Raw genomic sequence first — 18434 nt, 5'->3', positions numbered from 1 at the left:
ACGTACACACATTTACATAAGTAAATAAACTGAATTAATGATGGGCTAAAAATCTGCAGAATTCTGCGCACGCAGATTCCGTGTGAGCCTAAAGTTAAGTGATTCCCAAAGAAATTCTGCGCTCCCTGCCAGTAACATTAACTTACGTACATTATGCTTGTTCACTATCCTCAGTCAGATCTTAATTTTGATTCTGTAAAATGTCCAAGAAACACAGCAAAAACGGACCTCATTAAGTTTCAACCTTTAGTACAGCTCATGACGGACATTTCTAAAAGAGAAAATAACAAAAATCTTACCTCAAGTGCCCAGCAAGTGCACTGTTGTGATTGATGTCTCTCGCTTGTTAATGCCTGTCACAGCGGTGATGTAATTTTAACAGTGGAGTGCGCTTTTTGATTTATACTTGTAATCAGGTTGTGGTGTCAGTGGTGAAACTGTATTTCGTGTTTGTAAAGTACACCTATTGTAAATGTATCAGACATATACAAACACAAAGAAATTGTTGAACCTGTGTCTGCTCTTATTGCAGATTTTGGAACTGTACCCTCGTAAAATTATCAGTACGTTCGGTTTTCCTTTACGCATTCCTAAATACAGATGCGTGAATTTTATTCATGTACAAAATATTTATGACAGCGATTTTATGCCATATTTATTAAAAAGAATAGTCAGGCAACAATCAAAACAGAACTGTCCAACAATCAAATCAAAAATTGTAGTGAAAAACAGGCGAATAGTCAGTACAGGTAACAAAAAAATCTAAATAGATGGTAAAAGAAGGCAAAGGTCATAAACACAGGAAGGCAAAACAAGAATTAAGCTTACGTGGCGCTCTAAACAGAAACAAGCTTTAGCAAATGCTGTGTGTGTGTATGAGGTGTCTTTACAGTCCTGGAAATCAGTCCTTACTAGAATCAGCTGTGCCTGAGTAATCAGGGAGAAAACAGGAACTGGTGTGTGTGAGGTGCATGCGAGTTGTAGTTCATTAAAGTGGTATGTGTGTAGTTCTCCAGTGATCTGCAAATGCTCGATCACTAGTGATCATGAAGGTGGAGGGGGGGGGGGGGGTGTCCCAATTGGGCAGAACTTACCCCTCGAATAAAATATACAAAGGGGGAATATCAATCAAAGGATTTCTACAGCCTGTTTTTATGACGTGATTATAAAAAATAGAATTAAAGAATTTCTAATCTCTTGTGGAATATTGAGCATTGCCTTCTGCTTTATCAAAAAAATTGTAATTACACAAGCTATATTGGCATAAACCATGCAATATATGAATTTACACACTTGTTTACATTCACACTGTCAAGTGGATTAATTTAAAGAATAACGAACAAGAGTATAAGGCCGTTTTGAACAAATACAGAGCAACCAATGAACCATACAAGGAGCAGGTGAGCGCAATCAATGAAAACATAACCAGAAAATCAAAACTAAACCAAGTTTCACTCACAGTTAGGGTTGAGTATTGTTTGGGGTTATTTTGATACCAGTGCTAAATTGATACTTTTTTTTTCAAAAGTTAATTTTTGAAGATGATTAATATTAAAAATAGAATGATGGATGGTTAGTTAATAAATGAAAAGAACTGATAAATGCATACAGTAGATAGATGGAAAGGCTTCTTATTAGAAAAGTGTACAACAATATACAGTAAACAGAACTGTACAAAGTCTCAAAAAGAGCCCAATTTGGATAAATGAGAGATAAAAAGTTAAACGGGATAAAAAGTCAAAAAACTAATTTTAAAGTGGTTCAATCATAAAAATAGGATTCATAGATGAATGTGTCGTGTGTTTAGAGTTTTGATTTTGTTGTTGCTTTGTACCTATTTCACTGGTTCCATTAAACTATACTGTACATGCATTTGGACTTCTTGCAAACAAGGCTTTCCACAAACTCAATATGGCCCAACACATAGCCATGAAGGCCACCCAATAAACACTCCACTCCATACCAAAGCCACAGAAACAATGTTTAGCCACTCTTACACAGACACAGAGGTCATAACCACACTGTTCAATAGCCCTGGTCCACTTCAGCTCCACAATCTGCTACTCCTCTAGTGTCCAGGTATTCTTCTTCTACATAGTCCAGGGCCCACCATGGATTCAAGACCCTGGTCCACTGCACTTCCAACATTCTACTTTATTGATCATGTTCAATCATCAATCATATAATCATTAATCAGTCACATTCAATAATAAATCAAGAAGGTAGAATGGATGGAGGGATGGATGACAGTGTTAAAGTTACATATAAAATCAAAACTGAAAGATAGTTAATCCTAAAAAAAACATGGATTGATGGTTGGGTGGAGGACTGAAATGATTATATATTACTACGAATTACAGTACAGTAAATAAAGTCCGGAATACAATTTAAGGTGTATGTATTTATGGAAGGATGGATGGATGGATGGGCTGGATAAATGGAGTGGAAAGATGGATGGATGGATGGATGAATGGATGGATGGATGGATAAATGGAACAAGTAGTACTAAGAATTACAGTACTCTAAATAAAGCCCAGAGTCTAATATGCCTAAATATGCCTAAATAAAGGCATATTTCTTATGAAAAAATGCAGCAAAATAAAATGAGAGAAATAAAGTCAAAAACAAATTGGGATGGATGGATGGGTGGATGGATGGATTGATGGATAAATAGATGGATGAATGTATGGAAGGAGGGATGGATGGATGGAAGTAGGGATTGGATGGATGGATGGATGGATGGATGGATGGATGGATGGAAGGAGGGATGGATGGATGAAAGTAGGGATTGGATGGATGGATGGATGGATGGATGGAAGGAGGGATGGATGGATGGAAGTAGGGATTCGATGGATGGATGGATGGATGGATGCAGGGAAGGAAGGATTGGATGGATGGATGGATAGAAGGAGGGATAGATGGAAGAATGGACATATGAAATTATGGATGGATGAATAAAATGAGTATTATTAAGAAATACAGTACAGTAAATAAAGTCTAGAATACAATTTGAGGTGTATGTATTTAAGAATTAAGAATTACAGTACTCTAAATAAAGCCCAGAGTCTAATATGCCTAAATATGCCTAAATAAAGGCATATTTCTTATGAAAAAATGCAGCAAAATAAAATGAGAGAAATAAAGTCAAAAACAAATTGGGATGGATGGATGGGTGGATGGATGGATGGATTGATGGATGGATAAATGGAAAAAGTAGTACTAAGAATTACAGTACTCTAAATAAAGCCCAGAGTCAAATTTTAGTTGGATGGGTGGATGGGTGGATGGATGGATGGATGGACACACTGAGTAGAGTTAAAGCACATTAATATAAAAAAATAATGCTGAGATATATAACAATAATAATAGAATAATGGATAAACAGATGGATGGATGAATAATTAATAGGTAATTGTATTGTACAGTGTCGGGTTGGGTGTTTTTAGATAGTTTAATTTAAAAAAAAATAGATGGATAGTACCTAGAGCAGCAGAAACAGCTTTACAGTACATGTATTCTAAAAAATAAACATCAACAATAAAAAAACGTTTGATGTGTTTTAGTCTGAAAAATAGAATGGAGGGATGAATGAAAGGTTGGTGTTTACTTCTAAAGTTAAACAGATGTTGGAATAAAAGTAATGATTGTTTTGCTATTTATCATTTTCAAACAACAAGGCAAAAAAAAAAGCATTATCAATCACCATTTTCAATGTGCTGTCCCACAGCAGTTATTTGTTTTGATACAACCACCACCAGGACTCTTGTTTCTAGCAACCGCTGCTAGGACACGTCTAACATCCTGTCAGTAAACATTGCGATTTTCATTATGATTACAAAAAAATCTCTAAGCTCTGCATTCCCCTCAAACCATTTACTGTCACGCTTTCACTTAAATAATCAAAAAGTAATGGCTATTGTCTTCCGCTTCCTCTTATCAGCGCAACCTTTTACAGCACCCAGAAGAGGAGTCTTAAAATGCATGCTTCTGAGAGGCCTGTGGAAATGCCTCATCTTTGAAGCAAACAGCTCCTTCTGATGGAAAAGATGAAAGGTGCGTGAAAAGAGAGAAAAAGGGAGCGAGGATGAGTATCCATTTTATCCACTCAGCAAACAGAAATGCCTGCTCTTCTGCGTATTTGCATGTGAATGCAAGAATCTGTTCCCATGGCTCTTTCAGGCACGAAAGGTAGGACGACAGCACAATAGCTAATGTTTATCATTCGAAGATCCCAGTGACAAAAAAAAATCCGTCTCGCTATTTAGCCTTCACAAACACTGCCGAGGGATGCAGAGACCAAAACTCAGAGAAGGTGACAATGTATTAGACGCATAATAGAGTTCTTGCAGCAAAATACAATCAGGTGACAAGGAGGCACAGTCTGTTCTACAGCACAGTGTGAAGTTAAAAAAAGGTTTGCTGATGATTTACCAGCAGAATGCCGCATTCTACTCAAGCCGTTTGTGTTTCGCAGTTTTACATTGCAAGTGCATGCCCATGTCAAAATAAATAAATAAATGTAAATTAAATGCTAATGTAACCCTCGATACACAAATGTATTATAAGCGGTTAATCAATGGACCAGATGCTCAGAAGTCTAAATTCCTCTAAAGAGAGAGAAGATACAACAACAGTGAAGGACTCGGACACGGAAGTAAGAATAATAAAAGATTGTATTGTAAAATTTTCACAGAAATATAAAATAAAAAAATTACAAAATAATAAAAATAAATAAAACAAATTCTAGGCTTTTTTTTTCCACACTTATCTAATGACCTCAATCTTATTTACACTTTCTAATAACACTTCTCTTTCTTCACAGAGTTTTATGGCTGTATCGCTAATAAGGTAAGTTAATATTATGTTATTTTTCTGTTTTTTAATTGTTAAGGGCTAATATTATATTTTGGTTACTATTATAACAATAATATAATACTAATATACTAATAACAATACTATATTAAAGGTTTATAAGTGTAAGTTAATAATACAATATTAAAATTGTTTAATTATTCAACATATAATCAAGATCTCCCTTCTTAAACCAATTAACTTCTCTCTATAAAGCTTCAAAAATTGCAACGAATGAACACTCTAATGAAACAATGTACAAATAAAATAAAAATGAAAATAAAACATTCACTTAAAACATTTCAAAATGTCCTAAAAGTCCAACTCCACAATTAGACACGCACTGATGGAAGTTGAGACAATCCAAACCCAGAAAAGTGTTCACATCAATTAATTCGAATCCAGAGCAGATCACATTCAGCAACTGACGTCAATAGAACATCTCACCGATGAAAAACCAGAAGAAGATGCACAAACAAACAAAACAAAGGAAATAAAAAAACACAAGGCCAAAGAAACCATTAGCATTTTACAGTGTATGCATTATTTCAGCTTAACACATTTATTAATAAACAGCAACAGTAAATAACCATGTATATGCTTCTCTCTGCTGAATTTCTGTGTTTTTCCTATTTGATAATGAGACTGCCTACAGGGAGGAGATACAGGCCCCTTGGTGCACTGACAATAATCTGCTCCTTAACACCAACAAGTCCAAGGAGCTCATTGTGGACTTCAGGAAGGGACAAACATGCTCACATGATCCCATCCACATCAATGAGATGGCCCTTGGACCACCAACACCTCCAGCCTGGTCAAGAAGGCTCACCAGCGCCTATTTTTCTTATGGCAAATTAAGAAGAACCAGCTCTCATCAGCCGTCTTGGTGAACTTCTACCACTGCACATTAGAAAGCATCCTGAGCAACTGCGTCACAGTCTGGTATGGAAGCTGCTCTGTTGCTGAGCGTAAGGCACTGCAGCGGGTGATGAAAACTGCCCAACGCATCACAGGGACCACACTGCCAGCCATTGAGGACGTCCAGAAGAAACACTGTCTGCGTCGAGCACCCAGTAATCTTAAGGACTCCTCTCACCCTGCTCACAGACTGTTTTCTCTCCTGCCTTCCAGCAGGTGCTTCAGGCTCCCTTGGACAAAAACCAGCAAACTGAGGAACAGCTTTTCCCCCAGAGCTGTCTCTCTTTTGACTCTTTTATCCCCCAAATATACCCCCACTCTCCTCTAACTTATACTCCTCACAATCACTGCACTGTTTAACATTTTCACATATAAAATTTGCACATATTCATTGCACTACATGGCACTGATTCACTTATTTGAACTGTACATACCCACTGCACATGGACATTTGTAATTATGCACACACCCACTGTACATATACATTTGTAATGTTTATCTATCTGCACACTACTAATTATTAATAGCAACCTGTACATATATTTATTTATTGTAAATCTCTGTCCAAAGCTAATCCAATCTGAATATAATATTCATAGTACATCCATCTGTAAATATCACCATAGTTTTTCTATAACTGCACTTTATAACTTATACCTCTTTCCTGCACTTGCTGCTATTGCACTGCTGGTTAGACCTAAACTGCATTTCATTGCCTTGTACTTGTAAATGTGTAATGACATTAAAGTTGAATCTAATCTAATGCTTGGATTAAACTGCTCAGTTCAAAGTGGTCACGTAATTTGTAAAGTTTAATGTCTTTCTGTTGTATTCATATAGTGTATTATCTCCAAAATAAATAAAAACAATAAAAAAGAAAAGAAAAAAGCCGCTCGCGGCATCAACAGAGCTGTGAAAGGAGCGCTCTTTCCCTCAGTCTCACACACACATAAAGGCATCTAAACGTGCACAAACACACCTTTTAAACTTGACAAAAACTCTCGAAAACCTTTACTGTCTACTGTGTCTTTGATATGGTGCAAAGTTTATTATGCGTTATTGAATCATCAAGGAGGATGCAGCAAAGAAAAGTCACTTATAAATTAAAACTACTTTATTATTTTATGCAACAGCCTTACATTTAAAAGAGAAACTTAAGGGCGATCATATGCAAAAAGACCTCAGCCTATAATTTGTTCCAGATGTTTTCTTTCCCTATTTATTTATTTGTTTATGTGTTTGGCGCATGTACTCGTGTGCGATCGGAAAACTGTGCCCACCTCTCCTTTCATGCTGCCCCGAAGGCCCGGCTAGCCCTCTTTGGCCCAAGGTATTCGGCGGGCCGAAAAAGGCCGGAGGCTGGCCCCGATTTGGTCCTATTAGGCCCCGGAAGTGACAGTGGAAACGCTACTGGCCTTGGCTCGCTCGCTTTAGGCGCGATAGTGGAAACGCGGCTAGTCATGTACAAATGTTCAAATGGGAAAAGGTGCAGGAAATTCATTTGGGGAAAAAGGAAATTTTACAAGTGAAAATGTTCTAAAACCATATGCCTTGTTGGTATTTTTACTAGTGTTCCTTGTGGGTTTCACTTGTAATGTTAACATTGCACATGTGAAGCTAATGTGACGTTTACATGAAATGTTTGTAATGTTTTAACAATTTGTGAACGTAATTGCATGCAGTATGTGTGCATTTATTTTGACAAACGCTGAGGTTTAAATGTGGGGTTAGGGCTTAATGCTAAAAAAAAGTCTAAACAGTGTAATGCAAGTAAAATGATTGCAGCCATCTGCAATGAAGGTATAATTAAGACTATAATTAATTGGCAATAAATTTCCCATACACCATCTGTTTATCGAAGCCAACGTTTCTCATTATAATCAATAAAGTACTTTGCCATTTAAAAAAGGGTCTAAGCAAGTGTCAAAATGTGAGCAGTTGGGAGTGAGAATGTGTTAAAACGAGCGCTTCTAAACCCTCAAGACTCTCTCAGAAGTCTGTGCGTGGACCGCAAGCATATGTTGTGCCGGTATAAACACATTTTGTCATCCCAGAGTTCATTTTCTGGAATAACAGTCATTGCTTCTGTGGATTGCACCTTCACAGACGCTGCATAAAACCACTAAACAATCAGACAAAGGCTTTATAGGCTGGTATACACATGTGGCACACTGGCAATTGCGGAAATGTACTTTCTAGCGCCGAGACAGAACGGATCCAGATAATGAACTCCCATTTCCCATAGTACATACTGGCACTCGGACAAAAGTACACACTTGGGGCCAATAGCACATGGAGCTCGCCATGTGTTTTGATATAACAGCAGTGCTTTTATTATTAAAGTCTACAGCTTATTTTCGCAGCCGTGCTCATTTTAAAGTTCGCAAAAAGAAATTTGGAGCCGAGGATTTGATTTGTAGAGATATTTTAGTGGCAAACTGGCGAAAAGTTGTGAAAGCAATGAAATGTTTTAGAAACTTAAAAGAGATTAAAAAAAATACCCCTCTATAAAAAAATATACATATATATAATATAAAGCATGTAAGAGTTGGTCTTTAAATCATTTTGTTATTTTTGCTTTGAATAGTGCACACGCACACACGCACACACACACACTTTTTATTGAAAACAAAAGTTCATTGTTTACCCACCCTTTTTCATTCATTTATTTTCTTTTCGGCTTGGTACCTTTATCTATAAAGAGTCACCACAGCGGAATGAACCAACACCTTATTTAGCATATGTTTTACGCAGCAGATGCCCTTCCAGCTGCAACCCATCACTGGGAAACAGCCATATACTCCCATTCACACATATATACTGCAAACAATTTAGCTTACCTAATTCACCTAGTGCTTGTCTTTGGACTTGTGGGGAAAGTCCACCTAGAGGACACCCAAAGGAACACAGGGAGAACATGCAAACTCACAGAAATGCCAACTGACCCAGCCGAGGCTTGAACCAGTGACCTGCTTGCTGTGAGGCGATCGTGCTACCCACTGCACCACTGTGACACATACCCAACCTTTTATTATTATAAAATTGTTTTAAAAAACATAAAATTGACACAATACTTCATTTTTTAAAGAATCTCCTTCATTCTATTTAAATTTCAAGCTTCAAAAATGTAAAATCATAAAAGAATCATGAAAGAAACTACTTCATGATCTTAGGAGTAAAAAAAAACACCAACTTTATTTATTTTCCTTTTGCTCCAGTTAGCTGTTTATCGTTGCCTGTAATTAAAGAGCCCATATTATACATGAAATAGGGTCATATCTTGGTTGTAAGGGTCTCTAACAACAGTCTAATATGCATGCTAGGTCAAAAAACACTTTCATGGTCTTATAATCTGCATTTATTTTTACCTAATTATCCTAGCGACTCCCGTATGAATCGTCCAGTGATTCATTTGTTCCCAAACCCCTAATCTGCCCTGATTGGACCAATGACAGCCTGTTGCGATTGGTCGACTGCCTTCAGTCAGAGAGTGAAATGCCCAACAGCTAATCAGCAATATAAAAGTAATCACAGTTCATACACGCTCGATAGTGTGTAGGCGTGGATTTTAGCTGCCAGTGGGTCAATGTAAATACAGAAGATGGACTTGAAAATACAGACGACTAACTATTTTATTGAGCAAAAACTCCAAAAACAGTTGAGGAGATCTTCTAGCTTGTCTCACTCTGCTATTTTCACAGACACACACACACACGCATATTGCACGCACACACACACACATACACAAACACTTAACCCTGCTCCGGACGACAACGCGCGCACACACACACACACAAACACACACATCCGGACGCACACGCAAACACAGACACACACACTACCCTCCTCCACAGAGCTCCGTAAACAAAGGCAAAGCAGCATGCGTCGCGTTTTAAACGTGGCTTTGCACCCGATATGAGAATAAAGCGAGTTAACCTGATACAGTACATGCGGTTACAAGTAACAAATCACAACTTAATACATTTGCAAGCTAGAGTAAACAAGGCAACTTTAATTGCACGTACTTACACTTGAGAAATGGAGAAAGAAACCCATCCTGACGTCCATCAGTAAGTTACTCTTTACTGATCCTTCCTTTAACAAATGCCAATGAAGTATTCTTTGTAGTATGTAGTTTGCAGAAGTTTCCAGTAGTTTCCAACTGCTTGGCTATAATGCTGAGGTTTCATCTTTGGGTAGAGACTCAATAATATCCATCTGCAGTGTGACTTCAATCGACCGGCATGTTTGTGTGTGTATGTGTGTGTGTGTGTGTGTGTGTGTGTGTGTCTGGGTTTCTATGTCAGAGGGCGGGGCTGCAGGTTTGAAATCTCCCGGGTTTGCGCGTGCACGTGAATAACTTGGTTTCGTTAGTACATCATGGCGAAACACCTAATGACTTGTTATCAAGACGACTCGTTTGAAGCACTATGAGTCGACTCTTTTATAAATTAATCACCAGTTTTAAACACTGTACACTAACAGATTTAAGCCTTAGCTGGATACTTCACTTCACTTAGAGCTGTGTTACACACTACATGTAAGGGCATTTTCAAAAACTCATAATATGAGCTCTTTAAACTGAAGCCTTGAATCAGAGGACCAGGCCAGTCTTTCACAAATAAATTAATCTGTTTAATGATAGATAGATCAAACAATTCAATGAAAGTGATACATTTGATGAATATGATACATTTACATAGCAGATATCACTACAACATTATTATTCATACGTTTCATACACAAGTACATTTTACAAGACAATGCCATTCTAAAAACGTACCGCTATATACATTTCTGGAGAGCGTCAAATTGTCCCAGGAGCTACATTTCAGAGGTGTGAACAAACTGATCTCACAGTTCGGTTCGGTTAATTTCATGCCATCGATTTGGTTAAATTCGATATCTTGGTGCATCACAATGCATTGAAGATGCTTACCATACACAGCGTTATATTTTGGGGGGAGGGGGTGCTTTAACAAGCTGTCTGTATAAACACACTCACAAATAGTGCACGCTTGCTTGCTTGCTGGGTGGGGAGCGATATTGTGAAACCGCCCACTCCTGTTCAAATTACACCAGAGTTACCGCGCTTTATTCGGAAATTCGGGAATGCAGACATATATACAGAAGTATCGCTGTAACAGCTGAGAGGAAAAGAGAGGGGAGGAAAAGTCAGGCCAGCAGCCGAGAGGAAAAGTCACGCTAGCAGGTAAAATGGCCCACAGTGAGAGAGAGAGAAAGAAAGACAGAGAGAAATGGAGTTCACTTTCATTCCCTCAATCTCAGAGAAATAGGGGCTTCTGCTGTAAGTGTCTATAAGACTGTCCAGAAAACTCACACACGCAGTGAAATTGTGCACAGTTTCTGCGTTTTTAAGTAAATGGCACCTGGAGTGTTGTAAATACCCACACTCGCCTCCCTCGCAACAGAGCGCATATGAGATAAATGACGCCAGTACATGACCGGTTATGATTATTACTGAACCGATACCGAATTGTCCGTGTCTGCATATCGGTGCACCGAAGAAACAATTAATTTTGACACGCCAACTACATTTTTTGCAATTTTTATTTTCACGAATCTACCAGAGGCCGCTGTGTATGCTTTTTGAGATCTCAAATTTCTTTTGCGAGTGCCACTCGTGCCTGCTGTTCTCACAAAAATCCACCAGAGTCCGCTTTCGTCTGACTGACCTACCAACCCATTCATCCACCCCCTTTCCTAAACCCAACCAATAGTGTTTTTTTTTAAAGCACTGATTAACAAGCGCCCACTCACTTCCCTAAACCCAACTGACAGTGTTCCAGCAATTTAGTAAAAGTAAAAAGCCCTTGCAGCAGCCTGATTTTTACCACAATTTCAGATTTTACCACATTCTCACCCTGTTATTTACTCGTTAGTTTTTATTTTTTGGCTTTTGTTTTTGTCTTACCTACTTTATTCGCCAGACTCAAACCCCGTCATCGCAGTCAACTCCTCTCTGCATTTCAAACCCTCCAACATATGCAGCAAGCCACTGAACAAACTGGTAACAGCGACAAAACAGTCCACACAGAGAAAATCAGTCAGCTAATAAGCACAGAAAGAAACAGCGTCATTCGTTTTGAAAACTAAATGCAGCCATACGAAGTTCTGTCTACAAAATATGCAATCCCCACATTCCCCAGAAATGTATAAAGGGCTACATTTTCAAAATAACCCTATATTGCAACCAGAGGTTAACCAATAAAAGTAAACCCAAGGTAATCCACATCTTCAGTAGAACATTTAAAGGGCCATGAAACCCCCCATTTCAGCAGGATGTTTTCACACCTCTAGTTTGGAAAAAGTCAGGAAAGTGGGTGTGTCTAGCTTTGTTTGGGTGGGATATTAACGTACTGTTAATTAAGTAACTTAGAAATCATTTTAACTAAGGTCTGTCTTTAACCACTGAAAGAGTACTGCTGACCATACCAACTATAACTTTGCCATCTGAATAAATAAAGAAAGGGCGCTGATCGCATACACTTACCGAATCTGTAGACAGGATAATCACCACATACTGGAGCTGCGTCTTTTTTTAAAGGTGACGAGCAGCAAATCCGGATCTCACCATAGATGAGAAATGTTCTCAAGTAAAAAATGTTCCAAACAAACGCATTTCTGCCGCGCCTCGTTTACGGATCCATGCGTGAGTCCAGCAGCGCTCACATAGAGAGAAAATGAAAACAAAACCTTCACATTATGAAAGCAACACTGGCGACCCGTATCTCCAAACAATTTTTATTCTTTTCCCACAACTTTTGGCAAAACGACGTGTGTTGTCTCTCTGCCGTCTGAACACTGTTTCAGGTACAGTCTTAGAAAGCTAGCATGCATATTAATGAAGTTGCAGCGCATTCATAATGGAGGGCGCTGATTGGTTTAAACCAAGCCTTACTCATGAATGAATGCAACGCACTCAGAGACGTAATACGGGACGCCTTGGTACAGACGTCCAGTCCACACGCTGGAATACAAGCTATTATCTCATGGCCGTGACGCAGCTTCAAAACTTTGCTTTAAACCGGAAGTACGAATTTGCTCAAAATAACGCAACAACAATAAATTTTCACTTTTTAGTGAGATATATGTGTCCTAATAGTGTTTTTAGCAGTGTGGGACACATATATGACTGTCAACAGCTCAAAAAATATGTTTTGGTGTTTCGTGACTCTTTAAGAATTTTTCTTAGTTGAAACTGTGGTTTAAACATTTCGATTATTTTTTTTTTCACCCAAAAATGTGAAAAGCTGTGCATTTTAAGAATAAAAATGTTAAAACCACATTTTCAATTGTATGTATTGGAGATATACTGAAGACTTCTCTTACGAAGCAAATCGATCAATCTGTGCAAATAACTCAATATTATTTACAACACTATTACCATGAACTAACAGCCATTGAAAATAACGGAGAATAAAAATAAGCTGTAAACTTGAATAAAAAAAAAACATTATCGGTTTAATATACTGTTTGCCCCAGGTTTGTAATTTTGTACTGTGGAAAATGGGATTTCACTATCTGCAGCTGTTTTGTCTGTGCTAGAAACACCAATTCTCATTTCTCTAATCAATTCTCACAGAAAAGTTACTGAACCTAACAATTTTTTACTTAATTTTGTTGTGCAGTTGGACAGCCTGATTCCTCATGCAAACACACTGATAAAATGTTTATCTTGGCTAAAACCATCTGCTGAATACACAAATGGCTGCATTATACTGTGGTCCCACCTCGAAACACACAAAAATGTTTCTATTTTCCTACACGTAATGACATACATTTACAGAATCTTTTCTGAAGCACAACCACTGACAAAAAGAGAGTGAATATTAATGTTGGCTCTTCGTTCACCTACAACATAAAGGCCCACCACCACCCTTTCCAAGTTGCTTATGCTGCACTTCCTCCGCTCCTTGTCATTTGGCTGTGAGAAGGAGCCTGATTTGTTTACTTGGGGTCAATTTGCTCATCCCTCCATTGTGCTTCAGAATATTCATCACAGCTGTGTACACTTAATTGCCATGGAAACAATTAAAGGGCCTTCCAGTTTAGAATCTGCATCTGCCCAGCTGCAATAACAGAAGGGCCTGGAATGAAATTAGAAACGTCAGTCAAAAGACGTAGGTGGAGAAAGGGTTTTAGGTCATTTTAACAGCCTTTTTACACAAAGAATGGCATGCTAATGTGCTTGCTTTTGCTGATGATTTTGTCCTTTCTCGCATCAAGGAAATGTGACAATTTACAGTGAAAATAGTTTTTCCTTTAATGGTACAAGCTACTTTTTACCAACACGTTTTTAAGAAATGTTTATTTAACAGTGGAATTCTTGTTGGGAAAAAAAAACTACATTACTCATTATTCTGTTGATAATCTCCACAAATCAGAATCAAAACCAGCAAAAAAGGTGTCAAAAATAACTTCTCAGTTTCTCATAAAGCACTGTTTCTTGCATGTTTCTTCACGTGCCATCCTGCTATTTGTAAAGAACTGTGTTGCAAGCAACAAATGCCACCTTTTTATTAAAAAAAACAACAACACTTTTGTATTTATGTAAAATCCCCCAGATGGTGCAAAAAACATCCACTTCTTTTCATTGCTGGTCCAGTGCTAGTGAAAAAATTAAACAACCGGCCCAGAGGTGCGTTTCCAAAAACCATCGTTAGCCAACTAAGGTCGCAAGTTCCATCATTATAAACATAGTTTGCGGATTTTGAGTTTTCCAAATCTGTCGTTTCAACAATCATTCGCAAACTGCGACGCAAACTTACACGTTTGCAACTATTTCTCTAGAGCTGTAGTTAACAGCATAGTTCCTGGATGTGTTGTAGTTCCTCTATGCTCTATTCCTTTCGAATGTTCCAAAATTTAAACTTGAAATTAAAAAAATAAAAAATAAAAATTTGCTTTCCAATTCTCTTAAGCCCAAAGACATAGGGCTGAGGGGAAGGACTAGATAGCCCTTAAAACTGAGATTTTTCAGGATTCCAACAAGGGGATGGCGGCCCACAAGGGGGCCTCCGCGAGCTTTATGGGGGGTTGCATCAAATTTAAAAAAATTCTTAGCAGTGGACAATTAGGATAATGATCATGTAGCCTATTTCAGTGGTCCTTAACCACCGGTCCGTGCATCAATTGGTAACAGGCTGCACAAAAAAATCATTAATTATTTCCGTTTTAATAGTATTTGAGTCTGAACGATCGTTTATTTTGAAAAGGCCTTTATTTTGAAATATGGCCATATTTTCTTGCTTACATCTCGGTCACTTTATAATGTCTGTGCAAGAAGATCAACTGATAAGATTACAAATGATGGCGGCCTTTTAGGGGCCGTTCGTATATTGCATAGTTCTGGAGTTTGCACAAGTTTGTTGTTTCCAGTGAAGGTACGCGGCTTGCGCGCACAAGCGGCACGATGCGCTTGAACTTATGAACCCCGGGCTAGGAGCGCACTGCAAGTCACGTGACAAGAATTCGTTTTCTCAGACAAACACAGATCACACCAACATTGCAGTGGTTTGTACTTTTCTTCATAAATAAAACTTGTATCAGAGCGACAGCAATGTTTTTTCAGTATGTCATCCTCTATAAAAACGGTTAATGGTTGCCTAGTAACCTACAAAAAAAGGCAAAAAAAGGTTGGAAACCACGGCCCTAGAGTGAGTACATCTTAAAATGGATGCTAAAAACCTGGCCTCCATTACATGAACAAAGGTAAACTTTCTCCTTATAGACGAAAGTGGAGAAAATTGACAGCTTTTTACCCAAAGACTTCCACTGTAACTGCATTTCTTCAAGGAAATGGGCATCTTGCAGCGGAACTGTCCTGCCCCCGGGTTCCAAAATGGTAGTAAACAAGACATCCCTGTGACCTGAATCTTTTTCCTTTCCACCTTCCACTCTTCCAACCTCCTTTTTTGGCACTGCCTGTAATTTCCCAATGGATGTTAGCACAGTAAAAGTCATTATCTTTTCAAACGGTGACAGTTAAGCCTAAGGAATCACAGAGTGTCTGCCTTTTCGACACTAAACTATGGGACCCCCTGACATCCACCTTCCATTCTCTTGTCGGATTGATTGGCTTGGAATAGATAAGTCCAAACATCAAGCTGAGAAATGAGGCCACACTTAGAGACAGGTGAGAAGGCCAACTCACACACTCACACAAACGCTGTGGGTGATGTGTCAAACTGCCACTAAAACCCTTGACCCAGCACAGACACCATTAGAGAAGCACATCAACTGAACCAAAGAACGGGGCTGGTTAAACGTTTTTCACATGAAAATATGGACAAGCAAAAAAAAGTACATGCCTAATTAGAGAGGAGAAAGAGACAAACATGATGTAAATACTAATTTACTGGTCACAGGATCATAAATTCAGAGAGGTTTATTTACTTTCGTGCCACTCCAAATTTAAATGACTTTATTATATTAGTTAATCATTACATGACTCCTTTCAATACTTGATTGAGGCATTTGCGGCCTTGAGTGGTCAGATATTTCCAAATAGAGTGCCGCTTACTAATGGTGTGAAATCCAATTCGGTTTCTCCATATGGGAATTGATTTTTCACAATAAACTTGTTAAACGTTAGACAGACATACTGTGAGCTACGAGGTTATTCATCAATGGTAAACACTCACCTGACACTTTAACAAGTGTGATCGTTCAATTGATTATTAACACAAATATTTCATCAGCCAATCACATGACAGCAACTGAATAAACTTTGGACATGTGGATGGGGTGAAGATAAACTTTTTAGGCTTAATCTTGGCATCAGAATGATATGGAGCCCTGCACATGCTAGAAAAAAAATCTAACCCAGGTTCATTCCGAATATGTACCCCTATATTCACTTCTGGAGAGCGCCAAATACATCCCAGGAGCTACGTTTTTTGCAGTTTTTGTATTTGCAAATCCACCAGAGGCCACTGTGTACGCCTTTTCAGATCTCAAATTTATCCCGCGAATGCCATCCGCAGCTGCTGTTCTCGTGTAAATCCACCAGTGGTCGCTGTTAACTGACTGACCAACCGATTGACCCACCCTCCTCCTTTCCTAAACCCAACCAATATTGTTTTTAAAAGCACAGATTGACCCGCCTACCCACTTCCATAAACCCAACCGACAGTCATAACTCATTAAGAGAATAAGCACAACCCATTTGGACCATGCAGTATTTTTCCATCCTTAAAATAGCAAAAGTGGATTCGGACATGCCCTTAATGCTTTTGCATCATGCACTTAAGACTTTGCGCCTAGATCAGTAAAATAGAGCCCAATTTATGGTTTCAAACCACTAAAGCGTCAATAAAAGCCCTTTTTGTTTAACTGCACATTAAATTTGCACATTAAATTACATTTTTGTTATCATAAGTGGACAGAGCAATGACCAAGGTCCCATAAAGCAAATTCATAACCATAAACAAACAGAATAACAAAATACAGAAACATTTTAATAAATAGATTTTTTTTTTTTACAGTGCAGTTTTATGGTAATTATTTGAAGCCTCTATTCCTATACACTTTCTCTGCAACTCTGCTAAAGAAAGTCAAACAGTACGTTCATTTGGAACAACATGAAGCAGAGTAAATGATAACAGACTTTTCATTTAAAAATGAACTATCCTTTTAAGGCCATGTAATTGAATTATCTTGTGCATTAGGCACATGCTTGAAATATATCATCCCTGGAAAGCATGAGACATTTGGCTTCTTATCTAATTCTGCTCTTAATCCCACTGTCCAGCAGACACATTCATAACAGAAGTAGATTCAGTTTCACTAAAAATATCTTCTCGCAGTCTCTGTACAAATCCTCCTCTGCTATATTTCTTTTCATTTAAAGAATAATGTATGTGATTCCTCATCCGTTCTGAAGTCCAGGAGAGTAACTACTTGAGCGAAACAAACTTGCTTTGTGAAATCCCCAAAATAATTTTCTTTCATGGGTCACGATGCCATTGTGACTCAACATCATGACAGCTGACAGAAAACAATGACAGCAAGCCACAATGATTTCCAATAGGAGTCTGTGAATACGGGGATCTAATTTTGAATAATTGTACTGGGTTTCTCGTCATGACAGGCATCCTGGCTCGGCTGTATGAAATCATTATATCCCTAATCGCAGAACGGACGCAGCGCCCTTCATAAATCTGCATTAGCGTGAATCTCACTTTGAAAGACTCATGGGCACAGCTTCTTAAATCACCATTACATTTACATTACTGTACTTGCTGGAGTTGTGACGCCTTGACAAATGGCTTACATTGCATTAATGTCACTTGGAGCGCAACAGCGGATCTGCCGTAACACTCCAATTACGTTTAACATACGTTTCGCACAATCAAATGAAACTTGATTTAATTTTGCACCAAGTAAAGCTGATTTGCAAATTATTGTCGGCACTGGACTCAAATGGAATCTTGTACTTATGCACACACTGTAAAAAAATTCTTGTTGCCTTAATTTTTGTTAGTTGAATCAAATTAATTTTTCTAGTCATCTCAACTTATATTAGAATCAGAATCAGTTTTATTGCCAAGTGTGCTTCACACACACAAGGAATTTGCTTTGGCTACAGAAGCTTCCAGTGTACATAAAGAGACAAGTGACAACACAAAATAAATATGAAA

The 18434-nt window shown here is 38.2% G+C and overlaps 1 protein-coding gene across 1 annotated transcript in view; it reads left to right on the top strand.

Moving 5' to 3' along the window:
- The window catches only part of LOC103909832 (uncharacterized), a 108285-nt gene that overhangs the window by 24418 nt on the left and 65433 nt on the right, over positions 1-18434 (top strand). The gene's annotated exons all lie outside the window — the stretch shown is intronic.

The sequence above is a fragment of the Danio rerio genome, chromosome 25, assembly GCF_049306965.1.
Source record: "Danio rerio strain Tuebingen ecotype United States chromosome 25, GRCz12tu, whole genome shotgun sequence".
Lineage (NCBI taxonomy): Eukaryota > Metazoa > Chordata > Actinopteri > Cypriniformes > Danionidae > Danio > Danio rerio.
The sequence above is the reverse complement of the archived record's forward strand: the minus strand, read 5'-3'. Positions and strand labels throughout refer to the sequence as shown.